Source organism: Papilio polytes, unplaced genomic scaffold, assembly GCF_000836215.1.
Source record: "Papilio polytes unplaced genomic scaffold, Ppol_1.0 DF824169.1, whole genome shotgun sequence".
Lineage (NCBI taxonomy): Eukaryota > Metazoa > Arthropoda > Insecta > Lepidoptera > Papilionidae > Papilio > Papilio polytes.
The window spans coordinates 3,882,929-3,897,304 of record NW_013525035.1 but is presented as its reverse complement, the minus strand read 5'-3'; the positions used below and the strand labels follow the sequence as shown (position 1 = coordinate 3,897,304).

The 14,376-nt window shown below is 34.0% G+C and overlaps 1 protein-coding gene across 4 annotated transcripts in view; it reads left to right on the top strand.

The window, feature by feature from the left end:
* LOC106111345 (plasma membrane calcium-transporting ATPase 2) overlaps nt 1-14,376 on the top strand; it is a 133,011-nt gene that overhangs the window by 54,895 nt on the left and 63,740 nt on the right. For all 4 annotated transcript variants that reach the window (XM_013293379.1, XM_013293380.1, XM_013293378.1 and 1 more), the window contains one exon: nt 6,409-6,476. The gene's annotated coding sequence lies outside the window, so the exon portion shown is untranslated. The remainder of the gene's footprint in view (nt 1-6,408; nt 6,477-14,376) is intronic.

Genomic DNA, 14,376 nt, shown 5'->3' with positions numbered 1-14,376 from the left:
GCAGCCGGCCCCGTCTGGACATTTAGTGAGACCCCAATGTGATATGGAGACAAGGGGAGATTCAGCTAACGTAAGCGCCTGCTCGTGCTATCCGTCCTGTGCACTCTTTCGCCTTGTCCCTGCTCTCGCCTCGCCTTCAGGTATGCCTTCCGCTCCTTACTTACTTTTAGCGGACACGACATTTTATCTCAGTACAATTATAACCTAACCTAACAAAATTTGTAACAATTTCAATGGTGATGGATTTATTTGCAAAAATTTAGAAATTGCCGCTGACCTTTTTAATTAAATGTGAAGTAGATGATATGAAAAATTAGTGAATTTTCTTCTTTGTAGTTACAAAACGCTTTTGCTACATCTGGCTTTATGTAACACTATTTCTTCTCCCCTACTCCTGTTCTATACTTTGGTTATATTTAAGAATAAATAAAACAAGTTATACGAAATAACTATTCATCACTAGGTCAAATAATAAATATTGGAAATTTGCAAGGTTGGCATTGGGTCGGTCCATCGGGAAATTTAACTTCTCACCGTGCCCAACGAGGTATCCAATCAAACTTTTCATCATATTTTTTGTAAAACATAACCAGCAATAAAATCTTTTTGTTATGATATAATTTTTACATTATCTGCTAAAGATAAATGTCTTAATTAACAACTGCAACACTTTTAATATGGTCGCAATGTACGAATCTATTCGAGGATAAAATAACTAATCGTAGAAAAAGTTACTTGATTTAAATGTCGTTATATTAATAACGACTCTACGTAACTATGTACATGAAGTTACACCTCCATTTCATAGAAGCTGTTCAGTTTTTTATTGCAAAATCACATTTTTTTGTTTTATTCTTAAATCTTTAAGTGAAAATGTTTGATTTTCGAATATCGTAATTTATCTGTAACTAGTTTATTTCAATTTGCGTTTAATTTTCCAATGATGTTACATAATCCATATGCTTTAAATAGAGGTACACAGTATTTTTTGAAGTGTACCGGCCTAGTTTCATCCTTTTAATATTGATACAGCAAATGTCAATGCAGCATTATATTGCCATAGACGGCGCCCGGTCGTCGCCGCATGTCTAGACGCGTAATAATTATATACCGAGCCAAGAGAGGCGTATTCTGAGGACGTGAGTCATCCAACATCGCTACAGGATCGATCCTATCTCGCTCTATCGAGAAGGTCAGCAAGTAATCGAATACCTCCTATTGTTTGATATAAAAGCCTCGCAACTGATTCTATGAATATGTACATATTTGTGCGGTAGTTTTATTTTTAGATATCTACTATTGTTCGTTTATTTTTCCGTGTAGCTTATGATTGTTACTTTGCAGGAATCGAATTACCTGTATCAATTTAATTATTGACTTCGAACCATGAAACGATCTTAGAACAGTAATTAGCAATAGAAAAACCTAATCGTATCGTTTATAAGACGATGGATCAATTCTTGTATTCCAATCTATAGGTACAGAATAAGTTAATTAATCTTAGAAATCGATTATTCGGCTCTGTCATAAATAGTATCTTGTCCTAATGATCTATCATACTTCATAATAATATGCGAAAGTTAAATGGAAGAGCGGCTGAACGGATTTAGATAAAATTTGGTGTAGATGTAGACGATAGTCCTGAAGAACACATAGGCTACTCACTGATTTTTTAAATCCCCGTGGACGGAGTCGCGGGCGAAAGCTAGTCATTAATATTTTTATTGTAATTCACCATCAATCAAAATTTTATCACGATGTTCCATTTCCGAATAATAATTCATTTGGTAAGCGGGAAATTGTTGCAATTACGTCAGCGTTGGTTATGACGTCATTTTTTTATCTTCACCGTTCACTATATTACTGTAATCCGTCTCTACTCGGAAACGAAATTGAATTATACCAAACAATAATAATGTAGTAATTATTTCCGATGTTAAAAACCACGGTTATAAACGAAATATGTATTTAGTTCTAGCTTGCGATTTTGCCCGCGTGAACAAAAAATACTAAATATAGTCTATATTACTCACAGATAAATGGTGAACGAATACATACAAAAATACAAATCTTTCCTCTTTATAAGGGCATTCTATAACAGTACTAAATATAGCCTTTTGTTGAGGGATAATGTAGCATTCTAATAGTAAAAGAAGTTTATAAAATCAGTCCATTAGTTAAGATTATTTGATACAAGCACAAAACACATTTCTTGTAATATTAGTGTAATGAAAAACACTACTATACAATGCTACTTACAGTGTATCGATAATGGCATTTAAATCGGTGAATAAAATGTTGCTAACGTAACTCGGAAACGTTCTAGGGTTGTCACCTATTCAAGTTTCACCTGCTATTTCGATGTCTTCGTCAGTATGTAAGTCACTGATTATGCTGTTTTCTTCTATTTTATCATACGCCAGGAATCAAGTCTTCACAAGTCGTTGTTACCCGTTTTTGGCAGCCCTAGTACACTAGTTATAAAACAATACCCGTTTGTATCGCAATGTGTAACGTTGAAGTATTTTTAAATCGGAGAATCCATCCGTTGTCGCAACAGTGGTGAAGTCATCACTAATGCTACGGGTACAGAATAAGACTCGGTGATTCATTTCCTTGTTTCTAGTTGATTTTTATACCAAACCAATCAATAATCTGGTGCGGATTTTAGTTGCACATCACTATTATGCTGTGTCGGAATAAGGATGTCGTTTGGTTGCATTGATGAAGAGCTCCATCAGAAGTGAGAACGGCCGAATATCGTTGTCTTTAATTAAAATAATTTGTAATTATGTAATAGCATTGTTATCTGTTTTGCTACTTTTATAAGTGATTGTTTATCATTAAGACCGCGGAACAAATACTGTGATTTGATAATCACGCACAACACTAGTGCACCCGTCCCCGTTTTGTTATCATTTAATTTGATCTAGGAAGCTCTGTACAAATATTTAATAATCTTTAATGTGATTTTTATAAGATAAAGTATTTTTCCTTTGATAACGTTTCAAAGTCGTGTCCCAAATTCGGTAGTGTAACAACACTGAAGATAATTTAAATATCAAATTATTAAAATAAATTGTTTTAAATATAATTGCAACTTTTTCTAATAAGAAAATGGCTTTTGGCGTTTAAAGGTAAGAAGTGACGCTTCTGTAATTGTACATTTTTTTAATATAATATAAGGTGGCAAACGAGCACTGAATCCACCGAAATGGAAAGCGACCGCTGCCCATAAACATCCGCAATGGCAGGTGCGTTGCCTGCCCTTCATTGACAGAGGAGGAGACGCATATAAGGAGGATATTTCCTCTTTCTATGCGCCTCCTCCACCGTGAAATCCACTTCTCCTTCCTATCCTTTCCTCTTAAGTAAAGGGTGAAAAGGGAAAGGGACTAAAATTAGGCCTCCGGCACCACACTCACCAGACGAAATGCGGAATTGCGTCCACTTCACGCCTGTTTTGTGTGGTCGTGGTATTACACCGGGCGAGCCGGACAATTCGTGCGAAGACATTAAAGCGGGCCCTACCACTGTTAAATACTGTACATAGTCTATGGGTATACTTCACTTCGTGATTTCAGTTATTCCAGGTCGTTAACTTTAAAAAATTAAAGAAGCTTTGATGTAAAATTTGTAATTTAATATATCTGCTTATCTCATTATGTCACGTACTTGAGTTTAAATCTCCTAACTGCAGTAGGTAAGTTGTATTTTATGTTCGCTGATAATATTTGATAAGGTAATACTTTTAAATACTTTGCATATTATTGCCACGACAATTAAAGTAACTTGTAATTACATATTTACGTATGTTCTTAAATATGTTTTTTATCTTTATGGTGAAGAAACGTTGATACCACATTTATAGTTATTGTTAGTATTAGTTTACCATCTTGTGTTTGATGTGGGGACGTATAGTGAGCTGGTGATGATGAACTATTAGCAAGACTGTATTAAGTTAGTGCTCTTAATGCTATTGTGTAGTTAAATAATTTCTACTCATAGAACCAGGAAAGTGTAGGCCTGAATATTTACTTTCTTGTATCTATGTGGTACCTTACTTATATCACAAATTAGTTGCTATTTTTAGACCATGGCCTGACATACACGACTGCTTGGAATTTTTGGAGTACGGATGCCAGTATTTTTAGTGGCGGTCCGAGTATGGCAAATTGAACTACAGACCGCAATTCTCCGAGTTCGTGACATTTGATAGATACTATTGTTACTTGCCTGTTGATTTTACGTGAATTAAATAGATATTGTTGTGGATTTTAGAAAATGCTCGCAGCATCTCAAGGCCTGTTGCCGCAGTAGGCAAATGTTTATTCTACCAAAGACGTCGTCCCTAATTGATTATTTGTACTGGCCTCGCCCCTCCTTTTGTGTGCTTTATTTCGGCTGTATTGAGTTATTGCCTCGTTCGGTGTTCGTTTGATGTTTGGACAGGCTTCCGAGGACGGTGCTAAAACGTTGATGATTTTGTAACTGGTTACTCGTACTGTTATTGTTTGATTAAATTTTGTTCTAATAATCTAAATGCTGAGTACTCTGTATTAGTTGAATTTGCAACTTTGTTAGTATACACACAGATTACTTGATTTGTAAATTGTCGCCTGTACGGACCATAATTACTAAAGTGTTTCGTTTATCTAAATATTTAAATAACAAAATAATTTTGATTTCTAAACGACCTATAAAATACAAAAAGATAGGTTAGCTGAACAAAAACAATGTAGTCACTTGGGGCAATTTAGATAAGGGTTACTTTTGTTAGGCAGTGTACGAAAACCTTTGTTCCCAGTCGAAACTCGGTCTATTATGTAACAAGTAAACTGTAGCTACTATCAGATTAAGGGCATTAGGCGAACGTAAACCTATTATTGTACGGTTTGCCTGTACCTTGTACTGACTTGACAGTTTATTGTTGCTATATTGCATTATGTCAACCAATAATTTGCCTATTCTAGGACTTTGCGCATTCTTGACTTGACTTTGTGCATACTTCTTGATTGTATTACCCCTGAAAATACTAGACACTGTTTGGTTAACAACTTGTTTTGACTCTAACCGCAGCTGATTGGTATTATGGACATCAAGGTGGTTTTGAGATCGCATCCAAAAATCATCCCTAGGCTTTAGTGTTAAGGTATACAACAAGTTAAACTAAAATTATTTGGAACAATTTTCAAGTTTTTATTTGCTACTGAAAATAGTATAAATATTTTCTTCTAATAAATTTTAAGGTATTTGATTCATTTGTTTAGCTTACTTTTAATGGTTATTATTTGTGAGCATTGTAAATTGTATCTTGTAGATTATGTCCTTGATAGGTGGTTGCTAGGTGACCTACAAAAACTCTAGCATTTTCATTGTCATAGTTTCTAGTCATATATCTTCACCATTGTAGTATATCTTTTACTCTTTTGGTTATGTTCAGTTGAAAGTTCACCGGCGTTTGTTGCGTTTGATTAATTATTCTATAGACGAAAGCTTTTATAAGTCGATACAACTTCCCCAAAAGTTTGTAAAGACGTTAGTAAGCAATGAAATTGATGGTACAAAAGTTAGCGAGTCAGAATTCAAAGAAAATAAATTTTATCGAAATCAAATTTCGAGGGTATTAGCTTGTATTTTCTCGTGATTCTAAGAAACTACAAAAGAAACAGTTTATTTAATAGGACATCGACTTATCATAAAATGAAGTCTTTTAGTATCAAGTAAGTTATTTACATTAAAACCATTCTAAGCTTTAAGAGAAGAGCTACGTATCAAAAAGTCTTCTTGGCTTCGAATTATTGGAATTAACCAATCACAATTATTGCTTTCTTTTTATCGACTATCATTCGAATGTGACCATTGAGTTGACACGGCAAACACAAGAGTTTCCTGGCACCTTGTGTGCCAAATCGAATGCCGCCTTCTATACTCATAAACATAATTGTGGACGGTGTGCTAGTCGCGTACGTTCCAGTACACGCCTGCCCCTAACATTCCCTATTTTCTCATTAATCGTTACCAGATCATTATTCAAGCCAACGTCAGAAATAGCTTTCGGGGAAATGTTGCGTTGGAATTCAACCTCGCCTGTATCCGTGTTAAGAACTGCTATAATTGTTTTGACCGGTACAAATCGTATGAAAACTACATAGTTTGATTTAACGTTATTGATGACAGAAATGTCGAATACAGTTTAAGTACCTAAAGTGTAGAGTTGTTACTCTGAAACCTATTTACTCTATGATAAATTATAGATGAGTTAATATGTAACTGTCTTTAGAAATACGGTTTCAAAATTACTACTACTTTTTTACTCTTTGAAAGACAGATAAAAATGAATGCTTGTGTATGTTTTTAGTCTTTTTTTATTTCATAATCTGTAACTGTTTTTTTTTTTGTTTCCAGGTCGCCACCTGCAGCATAATAGGGAGCCATACGCTGTGGCGGAAAGACGGGTGCGATACGCACTCGTGGTATGTATTGAATTATTAACTTTGTTACAGACTATATAACTGTGGAATACCGATACCATATACGTAAAATAGTTAATTCAAATATGACAGTTGATAAAGATGTACAGTAGAGTAAAGAATATGCTGACCATCCGTAGGGCAAAGGATAGTATGCTGAAAAAAAGTTGAATATCACCAGCAAAGAGCACCAGCATTTAGAATGTATAGAATTCTAAAGGTAAAATCTAAATTGCAATCGATTCCATCAGAATGCGTAAATTTTATAGCAAGTGAACGTAGCTTAAGGTATATTGTAACCAGACATTTGAGTTGGCCCGTCAGGACCAATAGTATTCTTTTACACCATGTGCCAACTCTGCCACTACTATAAAATTGTTATTGTATGCACGTCGCGCTCGCCCTGACCCAAGCCATGCGCAGTAATCCACTTATGCTCAAGGGATATCAAAAGAATTGCTGAAATACTTTATCATTTGTCGTATGCTTTCAATATATTAAGTTACCTCAGGTTATATGGAATACTTTTAGGATACCTTTTATTGTGCAATATTGTTGGGACTTGATTCAATTTTTATATTATATTTATATTCTAGGGACATCAATATTCTAATAGATATCTAACTGTAGAATATATAGTTTATTTTCTGCAAATAGTTCTCGACACGTGCTGTTATACTATTCTGTCTTAAAATCTAATTTCACCATGTAATTGTCATGAATAAAAAGTGACGATTCATATCAAGGATGGTACCGTAGATTATGAAATACGAAAATCTATTGTGGCAACCCTATAAGGAGGGAAGTGTGTACCCTATATCTGTACTAATTGCCTAAAATAGACGCCAAAGCTTATAAAGGGAATATCCCTGCTTTAACTAGTCATTACAAATTCCAGCTACCCCGTGATGTTTACAGTACAGCGCCTATCCAATTAGAATTCGAATCTCCATTAATCTTGTCGGCAACGTACAATCAATGCAGACCCCGGACATCGGACGATTGAGCAGACTTTTACACGCATTTCGATAGTTCGATTAATCGAATCGCTCTATACGATTATTCGATTAGAAATAATATTTTTTCCGCCTCTAATTATCCTTGGTCTGAGATATTATAATGCCGTAACTTTCTTTGTCTACTAAATAAACTTACATAAAAATACTATAGTTTTAAACATAAAGTACGAGATAATTAAGTACTTTATTATGCATAAAGATTTATTTTACTCTAAAACCTTTATCAAACTCTTATCCTTTGTAATAAATCGCATTTACGTGAGAATGAAACTCCTTAAGAGATAGACGTGCAATTTTAGTATGCAGATAACGTCCCGATCCCTTCAAGACGGTAGAATTTATAATAAGCACCTTGAAGATATTGCAGGTTATTTAACATAATTAAATAAATGATAAATGCATTTATTTTGGAGAAATATTTAAATATATGCGTGATTTTTGTAACTGTAACTAAATTAAGTTTACTAGCTGTTGCTCGCGACTTCACCCGCGTAAAAATATAGCCTATGTTACTCACAGACAAATTACCTTTCTAACGGTGAAAGAATTTTCTAAATCGGTCCAGTAGTTTTTGATTTCACTACATACAAAAATACAAATCTTTCCTCTTTATAATATTAGTATAGGCTATGTACATTACTTACGACAGGCTTTTAATTTCTATTCCACTTATACTAGATATACCTTTACGCGTATATGTTTTAGGCATATCTTTATTTTATTTTCATTTCTATTGTCTAGTACATATATCTAAAATTAGCATGTAAAGATTAGTACGAGGGTCATACTATTGCAATACATGGGAACCGCAAACTGCAACCGCACAGAGCCGCGCAGGCTGCGGTCTCATTCTGAATTCGAATTAGATTGAACTTTAATACGTATGATTCGCTTTATTGCGAGTTTACACTGTAAAACTTGTATAGAAACATATTGTTGTCTCTTTCATTCTCTTTGAAAACAAAGATGATGAGTTAAAGGCTGATGCTTTTTTGTTGATCGCTGTAAAATATTGTCTTAAATTCAGATCTCTAGAGTCAGTTACGTTTGTCAAAATGAAACCCATCACCATATCGCAGAAATACGTGGAACAAATTTCTTTCCACGCATGTATCAGGTTAGTCTTTTTTGAATAGTATTTTTTTGTTCCCACACTAAAATTAAAAACAAACCACATAATAAATTTATTTAACAAAGAAGCCAAAGAAGAAGTGTGACGAAAGCTTTTCACGATGAAAAAACCACATATCTATGTATTTGTATGTTGGCACTTGAATTTCAAAAGCTTCACGCAATAAAACCTGGAAAATTTATTCATTCTACAGCGCACTAAAGGAGGCCTTCGAAACGCTTGAGTGTGTTTTGTAAAATACACGTGCGTTATTTCATTCAACTCTTTTACGTTACAGGAATAATGTAGTTGTGAACCGTTGGATTTAAAATACCTTTTCCTCTATATTCCCACTTTTTAATAATTACTGGACCATTTAAAAATCATCTGTTAACTATCTCGGCAATTTCATTTGTCTACCTACCCGATGCAGAGGATGTCTTACTAGTCATAAAGGATAAAAATAATTTCCACTGTTGACTAGTATTGCCTTCATGCCACGTCTTTCGTCTTCTTTACAAAATGAAAGCCGCTCACCGCTATTGGAAATACGCACTAAGATGAAGATAGAGTAACGCGTTGGGGGTTTTTGGTTGAACCTTTCCACAGCCATATCAGAAGTAATTCAATCAGTGTTGTACTGTTATGTACCAGTGGCGCATAATGAAGCGACGACCCATCCCGTCGGCTTTGTTACTGACCTACTTCGCGATGTTCCCGCAATGTATTACGTAAAATCTATTTGCCCGAAGCCCGGCTTATTTCTACGCCGTGTGTGCTCTGGATAGCGCCTCTGTGACAGTTTCATATACCACAAAGCAATACTCAACATTTGTTGTATAGGAAATAATTTATTGTTAAAGCAAACATGTTCTTTAAAAAATGTTTACAATTTCAGGGTTTTAAAGATTTTTTTGTAATTATTGTTGTTAGCAAGATCTAGTGTATGAAAATACCTTTTTTTACGAGGGGGAATGCGTTACGCATCCCAGGTGCCTTGGGGAAAGACACACAGGGTATCTGGGACTCTCTCCACATCCCTGGCCAAGAGGGAAGGAACGTGGAGCCTACCCATTACAACCCCTCTGGTTCCCTCGACTTCACCGTTCATCGGGGCATGGATACATGTTAATAGGTGCATGAACATATCTATATTAACTTTGTTAAATCAAGTTATAGTTGATTTAAAATGTAATGAAAACTGTAAATTGCATTGAACCTTGTTTACAACTGCAATTCTATTAAGTAAATGATGACGTCACTTGCGTGATTTAAATATATACAAGCGAAATACAACCTTATCTCAAATCAATAGCAATTATTGTTAAACCTATTTGGCAAGCCCCAAAGAACGTGAGTTAAGTTACATGTCAGAGCTCATCGACCATGTTTGTATGAACGTTATATCGACCCATGTTATTTCGTTTCACTCATACAATTTCTTTGCTTATAATTTATGCGCATATCAAATATATCCGTGACTACATGATCGGATTAGTAATATAGGGAGACTTATGAAATAAAAAATTATAGGACCTTTTGAATGAAACGTCTTGAGTTACATTTGAATTTTAGATAAAGCTAATAAATAAAATTTAGTCAATAATTGCAATAAAGAGGTAAGAACATATGTCAGCTGAATGCTCGTTTATTTCATTCCAGTCCAGCGCAAGATTTGTTCGCTGGAATGTAATAATGTAAACTAGACACAATAGTAACTAAATATTCTGAAGAAATGTTTAATTTATTTTAATTGGCTTGTTTGTATTTTTTTATAACTTAAAATATGCTTTAAAAAGCTATTAACTTCACAATTGGTCATCCCGATGATCTTATCAGTATAATAAAACACATTCCGGGGTGCGATTTACGTCAAAACATCGAGCATTACCCCCCAGTTAACGCAATTAAACCGACCCATAATTAAAACACGGCCATTTTTGTTCGCAGCACGGGATAATTAACCTATTCCCAGCTATGGTTGGTAAAAGTTTACGTTGCCCGATCTCGAAATGTCCGCCCAAGCAACTTTTAATGAACCCCTGTTATACTGATGAATTTGGAAGCGTCGATTTTCTTTTTTTTTACCGCGAAATGATTTTATAGCGTTGTAAGTGGCCAGCTGTTATTAATGGAATCGATTATTTAAATTATCGACTCGATTAATAACTCAAATGTAATTTATTGCGAAATAAAATTTTACGTAGGCGATGAAGGCAATAAAAATAAAGCAACAGACAAAAATACGAAACGATGAATTAGGAATGTCAAAATATCTTACTAAGGGTGAGTTGCACCATATCGCCGGTTACCGTTAAAGTTAAAATTATTTGAAATGGTAATATTTGTAATAATCTTAAAATTTACTAAGGATGAGTTACATTAACTAACTATAAACCTTAACCAGCACATTCCCGATGGTTACGTCTTCGGATGTTCATGATATTCGCTACACCAGTTTTGCGCTGGTCAAAATAACGTCATATTTGACACTAATCATAACCGCCCGATTTTGGGCGGTTATAGTTAGCGTTACGGTTAGTGTCAGTTCGGTAGTGTCAACTGTCACAAGCTCTTATCTTCAAAAGCACAAATAATGGAAAAAGTAATGGAAAAAGAAGATATCTACTATTATCCTATACGTAATCCAGAAGAATAAAGTCTTGCGTGCTCGGAAATAATGGATTTCCAAGATGGAACTCGAAATTTGGCCAAACATTCAGTTTGGACAAATTTCGAGTGTCTAAGGCCATAGCAACAGCGCTTGTCCCTTTTCTCTTATTTAAAAAAATGTCCTCCATAAAAGGTCAATTTATAATATGCATTGACAGGACAATTTATAATATGGAAAATAAATAAGATGCATTTATATTTGTATAATTTTATTGCTTCATTTTTGCTACATATTTGACTAGTAAAGTAAATACAGTTTCAATAATGGCCCAAACTAGTTTATTTTCACAAGAGTTTGCCATTTTCTCCATCTTCGTGTTCAAAAAGTTTATTTCACTATAAAATACCATGCGTATGATACATAAATATAATCGGCGAAACATGAATTTCCAAACATTTTAATTTACGTAAATGTCATTCTTGACACCAACTTGACACTTTAGTGACATTCAGGTTTAAATGTTTCCATTGTAAAAACGAAAAACACATAAAACCTCTGTGAGAATATGTTTTTGCACTTGTAACCCTATTATAACTTTTACGATAACCAGCGATTTGATGCAACTCACCCTTATAGTTATACTATTTGTACGTAGTTAACAAAAACTACATTTGTTTAAAATGTAAGCTTCATGTCCTCTTCGTTACTTATAGCGAGCTTAAATCCCCGTCTAGTCGCCGCAAATGACCCAATAGGGGCTTTGCATCGTCCGATATCTAAATCCATCTCCCGTCGAGGCCTTTTTCCCCGTTAACACATCGGGACCGCAAGTCGTGCAGCCTGATTGGCGGCCATGTTGGCCGGGCGCCTCGTGTTTTGATACGATCGACCTCCTTTCGATTTCTGCTATCCTGGTACTTGGTAACTATCTACTTAACAAATATTGCTTTAAGTAAGCTCGACCTTTATAAAATGAAAAAAATCTTATAGTTCTGAATAAATTCTTATATTTACGCAGTTTTTTTCTTGCTCTTCTCTCTGTTGTCTTCAGACAAAATTGAATTAAAAATCATTTACATTTAAAACAAATATGCTCTTATTAAATTCACTTTAGTCACGGTTAAATATTTAAGATACTAAGGCGCGCCGCTGCACTCCTTAAGCAACTTTTTAACCGGTTTACAAAATATTTTAATTACTTCAGTTAATATATTAACACACTTTAACTGCACGATTCTACTTACATGGTGACGATTTGTAAATGATATTGCATATTCATTACATTTTACAGCGATTTTTTTATGTTAAATCTGTCTTGGAATTTACAGATTGTCCTTTTCCGATTTGTGTGTTTGGCTTTTCTATCTCACTTTCTTTCACTTCTTACGGAAAGAAGATTGTAAATCAGGATTTGTTTTTACGAAATGTAGAAAATAGTGTAGAAAAACATTGGGTAATCTTCAATTTATCGTAACGTTAGTTTGCCGACTTTGAACTTTGTTTAGATTTCCTATCAGTAGTCTTAGTGTTTGGCAGTTTTCTTGTTGGAAAACCAATTTCCAAGTTTCATCCTCTATGTAAGATACCTTTCATACTATTTTCTTTTTGGGTCAAATGAAGATTTCAGAGTTTTGTCTTACTATTTCACGTGGTAACTGCAAACTGCGAATGTATATTTTTGGATTCAAAAATAAATTAAACCATTTTTACGTGTACGTAGTATTTAAAACAAGTGTAACTTATAGTTAATTATGTTGAAAGATAATAAAAATGTAGTGACGTGTGTCCGCACCCAAAAACAAATATGTCTTCAAACGCTATTATCAAGATCAGACGTTACCAACATATGGGTCGCGATTTAATTGTGGTATAAAGAATCCTACCATTACTAATAATTTATTGTCACACTCTTTTTCAGCTTCTCATTAAAACGTCCTTAATAACCATTCAACTAATGTGACAGTGAGACAGGTGGGTCCTTAAATTGTATCCTTAGAATAATCGGAATCTAATTATAGGTGACTTTAGACCTGACTGTATGTAATGAACATTGAATATATTGTTATCACACTCACTCACGAAACAAATACCCCAAGTATGAGCAGGATGTATTACTAATACATTTCGGTATTTAACGCATCTAGAATATTGATTAATCCATGTGTTAGGTTTCAAAACGTATTCTGAGTGGAATAAATAATGTATTGGCGACAAGCGATGAATTACAAGTAGGTTTGGTTGTAATAACTTCGTAGACGAATTGGATAGTTTCGCCATATTTGTCACTCTAAGCTATAAATATTTAACGGTATACATTTTAAAAAAGGATAGCTATATACATTTCTAAAAATAGTACTAAAATTGGCTGTTAAATTGTATTAAACGATGAACCCTACTCGTATAACTGTGGGTATTTTTTTAATAGAAAACTAAATAAAAAACACAGTGACATTAATTCCTTAAGGTACAAGTTGAATCTTATTGTAAAATTCCCTTTTCTTACAAGACAGATGTGCTTTAATGTTTACTTAATGTAAAGTTCTAGTAACGTCCTTCAGGACTTAGATTTACATTCTGCACCCTCAAGTTTTGTAAGCTCAAATGTCTTGTTTTATGAAGCTTAACACTAGATTATTTTATTCTTTTAAAATCCACACTAACAAGATACAAAGGAGGGAATCTCTTAGTATCTATATTTGACGGTGAATGTGACAAATTTTAATCATTTACCTCACTGGTTTTTTATTAACAACGTAACCAATGGCAACATTTGATGTTTTGTTATTTTTTTACACAGAGTTTTTACATCTTAAGACCTTTGAAATGTGAACGCGTGACGAGCTTTCTAAACAGTTTTGTTTGATCTTTGCCGCCGAACGTCGATACATTTTTTCTATTGAATACGTTTTAATCAACCGTACTCGTGTGATTTCTTCGTATTTCGAACGAAATTCTTCAAATAATGTATTGAAAGTTGTAATGAATTTCATTCTTGTTTTTTTATACAAAAATAAAATTACTTACTACTTACTTATAATAAAATGATTTCATTATTACTATTGTAACATCGGTAAATACTATTGCTCGTTTTATAAAATTGAAATGGATATTAAAGTCAGACTGGCTAACGCAGTGGAAACCAACGGTTAATTAAACTTG